This window comes from Rhinatrema bivittatum, chromosome 6 (genome assembly GCF_901001135.1).
Source record: "Rhinatrema bivittatum chromosome 6, aRhiBiv1.1, whole genome shotgun sequence".
NCBI lineage: Eukaryota > Metazoa > Chordata > Amphibia > Gymnophiona > Rhinatrematidae > Rhinatrema > Rhinatrema bivittatum.
The window spans coordinates 100,965,211-100,979,041 of record NC_042620.1 but is presented as its reverse complement, the minus strand read 5'-3'; the positions used below and the strand labels follow the sequence as shown (position 1 = coordinate 100,979,041).

Genomic DNA, 13,831 nt, shown 5'->3' with positions numbered 1-13,831 from the left:
ATCACTGACTTTAAGTCCTGCAGTTGTGGCCAAATAAGTTCAATTACGGATGGTCACGAACTCTGCTACCGTTGCCTTGGCCCAGATCATTACTAACCTAATTGCCTAGGATGTAACAGGATGTCTGTGAGATCCCAACGTAGAAGAGCAGTGAAGATAGGCAAGTTGAGTGCCAGGAGTAAAAGAACATCAGCTTTTAGGCATCATCACTCCTCCTCTTCATCAACAAGCAGCAGAAGCAGATCCTCTGGAACAACTTCTTCTCACAGGGAAGGCCCAGATTGGATGACCCAAGGTGCATCGAGCCCAAAAAGGGCCCTAGTCCACAAAGTTAGTCAAAGTGCCTTCCAAGGCAAAGTACAGAGACTCTTCAACACACTTTGTGCAGTCAGCCCCAGTGCCATCTAAAAAGACTAAGGCATCGAGAAAAAGCAAAATTTGCATCGGAAAAGTCTAAGCAATTGATGCAAAAATGGTATATGATTTGGAGGAAGCTATCAAATTTCTTCATGCAGTATACTAGTCTTTTGATACAACAGCACAAATGTCAGCTGCATCCATTGGAGCACGTTGCATGGCTTGGCTCAGCAAACTTCCATACTACCCGAAAAGATCATACAGGTCTTATCAATATAGACTACTACCACTGCAGACGAATCATCAGCAATCTCAACTGGCTCCTGCAAGAGGAGCTCAAAGAGAATATCGCCAATAAAAGCCATAACAGGCAAAATCCAGTCAAAGATTTTGATGTTCAGGAACCAATACTGAACCAACAAGTAGAGGGCAGGATCCAATTTTTTCATCAGTTTGGAATCAAATGGCAAAAGATCAGTGGGTCTTAAAAATAGTCTAGCAGGACTATTGTCTAAATTTTACAAGTCAGCCGTGGACTTTGCACACTGTTGTGCCACCATCCAACCCCACTCATCTTTCACTTCGGCAACATGAGGTAGAGCAGTTCTTGCTGCAAAATGCAATTCAAGAAGTACCTCCCTCTCCTCTTCACAATCAGGGATTTTACTCCCCATAATTCTTAACCCCAAAGAAGAATGGAAGTCTCTGGCCCATCCTATATCTCCAAAATCTCAATCAATAGCTACATCTGGAGAAATTCAGAATGATCTCTCTGAGCAGAGTACTTCCATTTATTCAACAGGATGATTGGATATGCTTTCTGAATCTCAAGGATGCTTATGCACATATCCCAATACACTCTTCTTTTAGGCATTTCCTAGGTTTGAAAGTGGGAACACGTCACTACCAATACAAAGTTCTTCCACTTAGACTATCAGCAGCTCGCTGAGTTTTCATGAAATGCCTTGCAGTAATAGAGGTCCAATTACACTGTCAGGGAATTTGAGAATTTCCTTACCTGGACGACTGGCTATTTATAGCCCGTCAAGAAACATCCTATAATTATATCTCCAGTCATCAATAAACCTTCTTCAATCTCTCGGATTCATGAACAATTTTGAAAAATCAAAACTAGAATCAACTCCCAAATTAAATTTATTGGAGCCATTATAGATACCACACAAGTGAGAGCATTCCATCCTTAGGAAACGATAACAGTGCTCTGCAAAATTGCCAAAGTGCTACTGAAAGCAACTTCTACAACAGCCTGGTGCATTCTCATATTCTTAGGACACCTAACAGGAGCGATTTCACATAGTTTCATTGACGTTCTTGCACATCAGACATCTATAATGGAGTGTGAGGATGGCTGAACAATCTGTGTGTTGGAGCAGTATCTATGCTGACTCCAGCCCTTTTCTCTTATAATATTACTTTATTACAACACAGACAGTGAACACAAACACAATAGTAACTGCCTACCTTTGCAGTACAGACACACTTGCAGACTGCCCACTCTCTATCTCCCAGAGAAGAATTACAAAGCAGCTACCTGTCTTCCCAGAGAGGTCCAGGTCATGGAGCCCATCTGCTCCTGTTGAGCTCAGCACCTTATTCCCTTCTAGCTGGGCACGCCCTCTGAGCTCCTGCTGCCCACCAGGGTCCCACCCATGGAGCATTCTCCGTTCAGGGATTTAAAGGGGACCAGATTGCCATCCTGGTTCTGCACTTACTCAAAGGGAACACTAGGGGCACTACGTCACATGGGGATTAAGGACTCAATGGAACCAGCTCCTTCAATCATGTCACACAAGAATCACCCCTCGCTCAGGAGATGAAGGAAGAGATACGTTGGTGGTTATAACCATCCAGACTGCTGGAAGGAGCTCCCCTTCCACAAGTATGTTATCAAGTGATACTAATCATAGTTGCCTCCACCATGGGCTAGGGAGCCCACACTGGACAATACAAAATGCAATGGATTTGGTCACTTCAAGAAAGCCAGCTATAAATCAGCTTACTGGATCTCAGAGCAATGCACAATGCACTGTATGCATTCAGACACATCCTCAAAGGAAAACACATAATGATCCAAACAATCAGGTAGCAATGTTGTATTTGAACAAGCAGGGAAGAACTGGATCCTGTGCCAGGAAGCCCTACGGATACGGCACTGGGCAAACCATATCTGTAAGGCTTCCTAGCACAGTTCTAGGCATTGCAAACACCATGGTGGACAGACTCGCACAATATTCCTCCCACTTGAATGGTCCTTGAATCAATCCATAGTGAACCGACTGTTTGGGCTGTGGGAGAGAGTCACCCATGAATTGACCTAGTTGCAACAGAACAGAACTAAAAATTAAATCAATTCTGCTCCATTTATTTAGTTATTAAAAATTGTTAATTGTCTTCCAATTTTTACAATAAAAATTTCCAAAGCAATGCACATGCATTAAAAACAATAAAATAAACATAAAACACAGCAAACATAATAAATACCTCACCACCTTCATGTTACCAGTTTGTTTGTTTGTTTATTTATTTAGCAATTTTTATATACCGACATACACTGAGAGTATCACATTGGTTTACATTGAAACAAGAACTTAGCTTAAAAATGCTTTACATATAACTCTTTATATATGCGTGTAACATGAACTGAATGTAACATGAACTGAATGCAATTGCAGAAAACACGAGCAAAGCTTAGAAAGGGGAGCATGAGCTTATTTTACAACGTTTTAAACTATTTTACAACCAGTTTACCTACTCCATTCCAATATAACATATTCATCATTACCTCCGTATTACCACCCATCTACATCATGTTAAAATCACCAGATATATCATCTCTTGTTACCTCCCGTCTACTCCACATTTCTTAAAATAAATAAGCCACCTCTTTCATTGTAATACCACCCCACCCGCTCAATCCCAAACACTTCTAAAATAAGGAACACACCAATTTAACTTCAACTATCTTAAATCAACTCTAGAACAGAGAACTCTTATACCCTGAGCCAGGTTTTCATGGCAACAAGGTCTAACCACCTGTCTTATTTAAAAGAGAAGTCTGATGCCATCTGCGATGTTTTTAGCAAACGGTGAAATTTCTTCAAATCTGTTTCCTCTCTAATATTCAGAGGGAGTTCATTCCACAGTAGTGGAGCTGACATACAAAAAGACAGATTAAATAGTCTAGTATGTTGAAATTTCCTAATCGGGGATTAGTTGGAGCATAAAAGTATACTGAGAATGAATAGTCTTTTGAGAACATTTCCATGAGATCTTATTTCTCAAATGTAAAGAACCTAATCTTCATAAGATCTTAAAGGTCAGGACCAAAGCTTTAAATTTGCATCTTAGCTTGTCTGGCTCTAGATGCCTTCCTAATTCTTTGGACACAGGCATTGTGTATGCTTTTCCTCCAATTTTACTCAGAGGGAAGACCATCCAGAAACTTATGAAGGAACAAGCCACAATGATTCTGATCGCTTGGTGTGGCCAAGACATCCGTGCTATATCTAGTTCAAATTTCTGCCAGACTCTCCATTCATCTAGGAGACAATTCTGCTCTCTTATCCAAAAAAGAAGGCTCTCTTTTACACAGAAATCTACCAACCTTCAATCTGACAGCATGGATATTAAGTGCTTGGTCCTAGCAAAATGGTCTCTTCCAGTCAAAATTCAGGAGGTAATTCTTTCAGCAAGGAAGCCATCAACAAGGCACAGCTACTCCTTTAAATGGAAGCATTACAAAAAATTGTGTGTCCCACAAACTGGACCGGTTTAACTGTGAGCCAAAACATCTCCTGTTCTATCTTTACCATCTCTTACAATCTGGACTTGCTGTTTCATTGGTATATGTATATCTCAGCACTATCACAACTTATCATTGTTCAGAAAACGGACTACCTGTTTGCATGCATCTTTGGTCTCTAAATTCATGGAAAGGCCTATTGCATCTAAAACTAACTCACAAACAACTGGTACCTTGGGATAGCAATATAGTCCTCACACACCTTACGTAAACTCTGCTCGAACTTTTGGAAACTGCTTCTCTGAAATACTTAACCTGGAAATTCCTCTTTTTACTGGCAGTTACTTCTACTTCTACAGTTCTGACCTATGGCCCTTTCTGGGCCTTCATCCAGTCCTGGGCTTATGGCCAGAGACTCTCTTTTTCTTATAGCAGCAGATTGACTTTACTGAACTTTAATCCCTTAGCCACCATAGAATTTTCCTGCTTTTAATGCCTACATGCCTGCTGTTAGTTCTGAAGTGGTAACAGAGTTGTTCTTTTCTGGTCAGGTAAAATGTCTTCATGTTATCCCAATGTCTCAAGGCAGTTTCATTTATCTAACATTAGCAAATTTAGTTATTTACACTTTCGAATAATAGAAGGACTAGGGGGCATTCAATGAAGTTAACAAGTAACACATTTAAGACTAATCGGAGAAAATTCTTTTTCACTCAACGCACAATAAAGCTCTGGAATTTGTTGCCAGAGGATGTGGTTAGTGCAGTTAGTGTAGCTGGGTTCAAAAAAGGTTTGGATAAGTTCTTGGAGGAGAAGACCATTAACGGCTATTAATCAAGTTTACTTAGGGAATAGCCACTGCTTATAATTGCATCAGTAGCATGGGATCTTCGTAGTGTTTGGGTAATTGCCAAGTTCTTGTGGCCTGGTTTGGCCTCTGTTGGAAACAGCTTGCTGGGCTTGATGGACCCTTGGTCTGACCTAGCATGGCAATTTCTTATGTTCTTAATAATATTTCAGCTATAATGCAAGCAATTCATCATTTTGCAACTTGCAAGTTCCTTACTAAGAAAAACAGTTATCTTACAATATAATATTTCATTGTATATAAGCAAGCAGTCTATTTGTGTCCCTTGGTAACGATCCATTTTATGTATGGGGCAACTTGGCCCTCCTTGTAACACTGACATTCTTCACATTCTCTTTCCCCAATTTCTAATTCCAACACAAAATGCTCTTTTGTTTGAGAAATGCACTTCATTCCATGTGCTGGACCCTAGAGGCAGTCTGAGTAGAGTCTCAATACATGGATGAAACAATGGTGCAGAGAAGAGGGTTTAGATTTGTTAGGAACCGGGAATTTTCTGGGAAAACGAGATCTTATTCTGATGGGATGGGCTTCATCTTAACCAGAGTGAAACCAGGCAGCTGTTGCTAACTTTTAAAAAGAAGATAGAGAAGCTTTTAAACTAGAATGTGGGAGAAAGTGAAAAGTCACACAGCAGCGTGTGGTATAGAGGGAGGTATCTTCAAAGAATACTGAAAAACCAAATAAGTTAGAATGACCCAATAGAGAGGTGATTGTAAAAGCTGAAAAGACCCAGGTGTTTTTAATAGAGAGCTTGCAGATAAAAATGATCCCAAACTGCCTTTATCATTTGCTAATAAGCAGGTTGTGGGTATATTTAAAAATAGAAATACAAATAAACTGTTTAAACACAATTGGACGTGCATTTTCGACGCGCTAGCTTTACCCCTTATTTAGTAAGGGGTAATAGCGCGTCGAAAATGCACTCCAACCCCCCCCGCCCCCCGGACCTAATAGCGCCTGCAACATGCAAATGTTGATGGCCATATTAGGTATTCCCGCGCGATTCAGTAAGTACTTTAAGAAATTAGCGCTTACCCAAAGGTGGCGATATTAAGTCGGAGGTCCCAAAAGTTTAAAAAAAAAAAAAAAAAAAAGGGAAAATTTTTTTTTTTTAAATAGGTCCACGTCTCATGGGTTGAAAACTGGATGCTCAATTTTGCCGGTGTCTGGTTTCTGAACCCGTGGCTGTCATACCCGCCGGCAAAATTGAGTGTTGGCTGTCAGCTGACAGCCGCTGCTCCTGTCCGAAAAGAGGCCAAGGAGAGTAGCTCTGCCTGAGGGGAGGGGAAGTGAGTTAGACCTGGATAAACACGGTTTTGTTTCTTTTTACAGAGAAAAAAAGGAAAAGTGTGTTTGTGTGTGTGTATTTAAACAGGCATGGCCCTTGAAAGAAAGGTTTTTCTGCCAGAGTGTTTCTTTGAAAGAAGAGAAAAAAGGTGTGATTGTGAATAAACGCAAGACTGCTAAGAAAGTCTCCTTCAGGAGCCATGAAGGACATGGAAGTACGGTACCAAAGATTAATGGAGAGGCAAAAGTGGCAGCAGGAGCAACTAGAACAGATCTTTAAGGCCCAGCAGCAGAGGCAAAGGTTGAGCTAGACCATTAGAGAAGGACATCAGTTTCAGTTACTGATGCAGAGGGTGCTGCAGCAAGCCCTGGTGTGAGAACTGCAATTACCACAGTTACAGAAACAACTGAACACCATTGAGAAAGTGAAGAGACAGGAGGAAATAATAAAACCAGAAGAGGGCTTGGGACTTCTAGAAGCAGAGAATGGTGCTATTGAGAGTTCTGAAAGAAGCACCCGAGGAGCCAGTGATGACTGTGGCAGCGAGGGGCCTGTGAATGGCACTACAGGGAAGCTTTGCAAAGCACCAGTAGTGATATTGACTACAGCATTGGAACAGATGTTAGAGGTGCATCCAGAAGTGCAGGAACAGGCCCAGCAGAGGGCAAATAAATAATATGGAAACCCGCTCAATGCAACTACAGTAACTGAGGCTTATGGGCCAAGAAGCTTGCAATGGGGCCTTACAGTATGTGTCATAAGAACATAAGAAAATGCCATACTGGGTCAGACTAAGGGTCCATCAAGCCCAGCATCCTGTTTCCAACAGTGGCCAATCCAGGCCATAAGAACCTGGCAAGTACCCAAAAACTAAGTCTATTCCATGTTACCATTGCTAATGGCAGTGGCTATTCTCTACGTGAACTTAATAGCAGGTAATGGACTCAGGTAATAGCAGGTAATGTCTCATTGAAATGAAAAGAAAAGCCTTTTAAAAGTGAGGAAGTACAAGGGACTAGAGCAGGGTTTGGCCTGATAGAGCCAGCAGGGCAGGTTAAAAGCAAGCCTGAGCAAAAGGTGGAACAGCCATGGGGTTCTCCGTACAAGCCAGCCAGAAGAACTGGGAGAGTCAAGAAAAGGAGGCGCGTCAAGGTGAAGGCAACTCAAAAGCAGAAACATTGAAGCAGCCTGACAGGACTCTGATAAGAACTAAAGGAAAGGCTGAAGAGATAATACAACCAGAAAAACCAGCTAAGATAGAGGAGTCTGAGAGACTATGCCCCAAAGTCCAGGCCACGTAGAAGAGTGAGTGGCTACAGCTGGTGGCTGAGGTAAGAGATTGCGACAGAAATGGCACAAGAGGAGAATAAGGGGATGCCACATACCAGAAGTCATCATGGTAAAGAAGAAATTACAAGAATCAACAGCGCATGCACTAAATGGTAGAGACAAGGAATATGCTGATACAAATGGAGACTCCTTGCATTGATGTACCCAGTGGACTGAGAAGAAGCCTGAGCCAGGAGAAGAGATGGTGGAAATCCAGGAGGCAAAAGCATCACTGCAAGCTGGAGAGCAGCAGCAGTACCTTAATAAGCAGCAACAGTGCCTTATCGTGGTTAACTCATTCCCCATGGATTATGCCAAAAAAGGAGTTGAAAGGCAGAGGCCAGAGAATGAAGGCAAGCAATGCGCTGAAGCAGAGGAAGCCTCTTTGAGCCAGGATGTCCAGCTGGCTGAAGAGGAGTCAGATCGTATTCAGGAGCATTGGACCACTAGCCATCAGAAAGTTGAGGAGGCGAAGAAGGCCAGAGATGCAGCTAACGACCTGGACATTATAAAGAATGGGACTCTAGGACTAACCAAGGTGGGTGGCTCAGAGAAACAAGAGAAAAATTTGGTTTTGGGAAAAGAGAAAATGGGGTTGTACATGGAACCCTCCATTGAGACCCCAAAAGGGTGGGGAAGGGCACCTTGGGAAACTGGTAAAAGGACCCCATTTGAAGTGCTTTTCCTTTGGTTACAGAGCGAGGCAGTCCTAGTTTAGAACCTCGTAATCCAGAATTGGTAAGGGTCAAAGAAGGAAAGGGAAGCCCCTGGTTAGGGCAAAAATGGAGCAAAGAGATAGTGAGTTCCTATGGTGGGACACAGACCTAGTAGGAGTAGCTGCCCAATTTAGTAAGATTGAGCTGAGAGGGGAGGGGGGTATGTGAAGGAGCATGCATGAAAAGCCCTCAGAACTGTGTAAAAAAGTGATCCCAGCTTTCTGGTCTCGGTTTACCTTAAGACAGATCATTATGAATACTGGGTGGCTTCCAGAGCAGGATATAATGTAGGCTTAGAGAGGAGCAAGGAGAGGCCCTGGAACCTGAAAGGAAGACAGTAACCAGGAGTAGAGAGGAGAGGCAACTCCTGGAAAGTAAGTGTTAAATGTTTGTGGTTATTAAAGGCTATGGGAAATGTAGAAGGTTTGACGCACTGTAAATAAAATGCACTGAGAAAAGCCTTGACTGCTCATGTGTTGTGCCACACTGTTACATTTTGGCTTGATGTTCTTGTAAAAGTCTATGAACTAGAACCACTTCTAGTTGCTTGCATGTTTCAATATACTTAAGCAATCAAAACACATTTTCTGTAGGGCCTGCTTCTTGCTGAAGATGTAAGGGTATTTTCTGAACAAAAGTGGGGTAAAACACATCTTCATGGTGCTGAGGTGAAGGATCTGATGGAAGCAGGGCGGTGTAAGGGTATTAGGCACCCTAGGTGCCTTCTGCCTTGTGCCCGTTCTCCTGGTTGTGCCGCCGCCTCGCCCCCTGTTCACGCCACCCTCTGGTCTCCTACGTCATTCACGGCCACCGACTCTCTAGTCCTCTTTGCTGCAGGCAGGATAGGCTCTGTTCGCGGCACCACATGGCTGCTCTTTGGTGCCCCCTAATGGTTGGCACTATAGGCAACTGCCTAGTTTGCCTAATAGGTCGCACCAGTTCTGGATGGAATACCTATTCATTGGTTTTCATTTGAGTAATAAGAGAATGAATTACAGGATAATTCTGAATCTTCTTGAGAGTGCCCAAATAATATGATAGGAGAGTCTTCTGGCATTGACAGAATCAATGCCAGATTGAATCAAGAGATTGATTCACAGGTAAGAGAATGGGTTTGCATCTGAACCATTTAATCCTTTTTCTAATAAGTAGGAATAGTGGCTTGACTACCTAACCTGGAAGCCATCATGTCCAAAATAGAAGACATTACTTGTGCTCAAGGAGGGGACAGTAGTTTTGTCATATCTGACAGATATTATTTTGCAAATTCCAACCACCAATTATTCTCTAGATAGCAATGATCATCTTCTTTTGGTGTTAGAACAACTGATGAGGATCTATCTGATTCTGGTAATAGAATTGCCATAGCTTCTGGATCCCTGTGCATTACTGGTGATGCTTGATATGAAATATGCTTATATTTCTCTGTGCGCTGAAAGACTTAACTCGGCATTGAGACAATTTTGGCACCAGTAAGTCTACCATAGCTTTTTGCTGTTATATTGTCTGTGCCAAAAAAAGGATTCTGCCAATGGCATTGAGACTTATGCTGACCTATTTCCTGTATCCAGCTCTGTGGATAGTCTTTTTTTTTTTTTTTTCTATTTGGCGAAGCTTTCGGATAGAATGGGTCCAGTGCCCTTCTGCGCTGAAGAGTGCAATATACCTCCCTCTTTACTATTTCAGGAGTGGTATCTGCGCTGTGTGTGCATTGACTCATGGTGTTGAGAAAGAGACATCTTTTACTTTTTTATTTAAACAGGTGAAGAAGGTCCCTCCGTTTTCAAAGGTCTCCTTTTGCTTCCTGAGATTGATAGCTGAGGAGGTGAGACTTCTGAATCTTCTGGCCCTAGGAGATGTATTAGTGCAGGCAACACAATTAAATATATCAAGACAGGGCTCAAACATCTTACAGAGCAACTATGACAGTCTGTAAGAGACACCTTTGCATCACAGAAAGGACATTTCTTGAAGCCCAACATGGCAAAAAGAAAGTAAGCTAAGTCAAACTCAGTTTTGAAAAGAAATACAATTATTAGATGTTCCCTCTTTTAGTTAGAAGAAACTAGGTAGAGGTTATTTTGTATTGTGGGGCCACTTGTATGGAGCTTATTGCCTGATAAAATGAAAGTTGAGACCTCGATTGTCAGCTTTTGGAAATCAGAAAATGCATACTTATTTGTGTAGACTTTTCAGGAGATAGCTGAGGTATGACGATGAGTATCAGATGATGGACCTTTCATATTTGTAGGTCAGGGGATCCACTCTTGTTAACAACATTTAGGATGGTTGGTGCATTGTGGCTTGATGGAATTTTGTTATGTTTTTATGTGATTGCTTGGTTTTATGTTTTATTATGAGTCTTTTATTATGTAACCTGAGTACATATTTTTTGATAATGTGGGATATAAGTATTTTAAATAAATAGAAATAAGAGCATAAGAAATGCCATGCTGGGACAGACCAAGGTCCATTGATAACAGCATCGTGTCTCCAACAGTGGCCAGTTTGGGTCTCAAGAACCCAGCAGATCCCAAAAAGTAGATCTATTTCTTGTGACTGATTCCCTGAGATAGGAATAGCTTTCTTTAGTCTATTTGACTTAATAATGTTTTATGGACTTTTCCTCCAAAAACTTGTCCAAACCTCTTTTATACCTTGCTATGCTAGTTGCTTTGAACTCTGGCAACAGATTCTACAGTTTGATTGAGTGCTGAGTGAACAAGTACTTTCTATGATTTGTTTTAAATCGGTTAATTGCTGTTTTCATGGAGTATCCCCTTGTTTTAGTATTATTTGAAAGAGGAGTATTTAGCTATTCTACCCCACTCATGATTTTTATAAATGTCTATCATTTTCTCTCTAAGGAGTCTCTTCCAGGCTGATGAGCCCTAGCCTGTGTAGCTTTTCATCAGGGGGAGCCTTTCCTTCTCCTTTACCATTTTTGTTACCTACCTTTGCATCTTTTCTAATTCCATTATGTCTTTTTTGAGATGGGGCAACCAAAATTGCACACAGCACTCAAGGTTTGATTGCACTATGGATCAATAATAGAGGCAATATGATATTTTCTGTTTTGTTCTCTTTTCCTTTTTGGAGCTCAGTATTTCAGTGTGTTGGCCACAAGGACTCCAAGGTTCTTTTCCTTGGAGTCCTTGTACCTGTAGTTGGGATTATTTTTCCACATTAAAATTCATCTGTCATTCAGATGCCCAGTCCCCTAATCTCACAAGGTTCATTTGCAGTTCCTCGCAATCTGCTGCGGTTTTAACAGCTTTGACTAATTTTGTATTATCAGCAAATTTGATCACTTCACTTGTTCCTTTTTCCAGATCTTTCATGAATATATTAAACAGCACAGGTCCCAGTACTGATATCTGTAGTACCCTACTAGTGACATTTAGTCCTGGGGGAATTCTGCACTATTGTGGAGCGCAGAATTCCCCCCTGTGCAGAATTGCCATTTTCTGCGCAGAAAATAGCAGAGGAGGCCCTAGCATACCGCAAATAGAGCGCACGAAGATGAAGGCCCTGGTGCGCTGAGGGTCGTGCATCGCTCGCGGCGAAGATTAAGGCCCTGGCGTGCCGTTCGCCTTTCGCAGTGAAAGTGAAGGCCCCCGGTGCTGCAGGACGCCCGCCGTTCACAGTGAAAATGAAGGCCTCTGGTGCCGCAGGATATGCGCCGTTTGTGGAGAAAATGAAGGCCCCCAGTGCAGCGGGACATGCGCCATTCATGGCAAAAATGAAGTCCCCCAGTGCAGCGGGACATGCGCCATTCGCGGTGAAAATGAAAGCCCCCGTGTGCTGTGAACGGAGTGTGCTCCATTCGCGGAGAAGATGAAGGTCCCGGTGAGAGTGAATGTGTGTGTGTGAGAGGAGAGGAGAAGGAGAGTGGTGTGAGAAAGGGGAGGGGTGTGAAAGAGGGGAGGAGAAGGGGTGTAGGGGAGGGGAAGGTGAGAGAGAGAGAGCAGGGAAGTGAGAGAGCATGGGAGGTGAGGGGGGAGATGCTTGAGTGTGGGTGCCAGAGAGAGGGAGCCTATATGAGGAGATTGTGAAGGAGTGTGTATTTGTGTGAGAGATTGGGAGCTGGTGTGTATGAAAAAGGAATTGTGTGTATGTGAGGTGCTAGCCTATGTGAAGGGTTTGTGTATGTGTGAGACAGAGCCTGTGTTGAAAGGGTGCGTGAGAGAGAGACATAAGTAGCCTGTGTGAGGATGTATGTGTGAGAGAGAAAGGGAGCTTGTGTGGGTGTGTATGCAAGAGAGAGAGCCCCTGTATGAGGGGATGTGTGTGCGCGAGAGAGTGAGGGAGCCTGTATGAGGTGTGTGTATGTGTACTAGAGAGAGGGAGCATGTGTGTGAGAGAGGGAAGGACAGAGGGAGCATAAGGACATGCCATACTGGGTCGGACCAAGGGTCCATCAAGCCCAGCATCCTGTTTCCAACAGTGGCCAATCCACGCCATAAGAACCTGGCAAGTACCCAAAAACTAAATCTATTCCATGTTACCATTGCTAGTAATAGCAGTGGCTATTTTCTAAGTCAACTTAATTAATAGCAGGTAATGGACTTCTCCTCCAAGAACTTATCCAATCCTTTTTTAAACACAGCTATACTAACTGCACTAACCACATCCTCTGGCAACAAATTCCAGAGTTTGTGTGTTGAATGAAAAAGAACTTTCTCTGCTTAGTTTTAAATGTGTCACACGCTAACTTCATGGAGTGCCCCCTAGTCTTTCTATTATCCGAAAGAGTAAATAACCGATTCACATCTACCCGTTCTAGACCTCTCATGATTTTAAACATCTCTATCATATCCCCCCTCAACCATCTCTTCTCCAAGCTGAAAAGTCCTAACCTCTTTAGTCTTTCCTCATAGGGGAGTTGTTCCATTCCCCTTATCATTTTGGTCGCCCTTCTCTGTACCTTCTCCATCGCAATTATATCTTTTTTGAGATTCGGCGACCAGAATTGTACACTAATTTTTGTACCTCAGGCAACAGAGAGTAAAGTGACTTGCCCAAGGTCACAAGGAGTGACAATGGGATTTGAACCCTGGTTTCCATGGGTTGTAGCCCACTGCTCTAATCTCTACTCCATTCCAAATGCAACACACCACGCCCCCTACACAATCATCTCGCGTCACCATCTTTCCTCCCTTGCACTACCTTCCTCCCACCTATCCCCCCCCTCCTCCCCCCTTTTCAACCCTCCCTGCTATCCTTAACCATAAATTATCCTCATCAACAAGTCATTTTGTACATATGTTATATACTATATTCAAATGTTCTATGTAATCCTGTTATTTCTGTTATTATTTGTTATATTTATTACAATGTTATAATTTATTATATTTATTACAATGTTATAATGTAAAATAGGGCTGTTTCTACCCTATTCTTTTAGTTATCTGGAAACCGATGTGATATCTCGATCGAACGTCGGTATATAAAATAAATAAATAAAATAAATAAATAAAATTCCATAACTGAGGGGTTTTTCATAC

The 13,831-nt window shown here is 42.3% G+C and overlaps 1 protein-coding gene across 2 annotated transcripts in view; it reads left to right on the top strand.

Moving 5' to 3' along the window:
- Positions 1-13,831, top strand: part of TTC21B (tetratricopeptide repeat domain 21B) — a 450,819-nt gene that overhangs the window by 171,773 nt on the left and 265,215 nt on the right. The gene's annotated exons all lie outside the window — the stretch shown is intronic.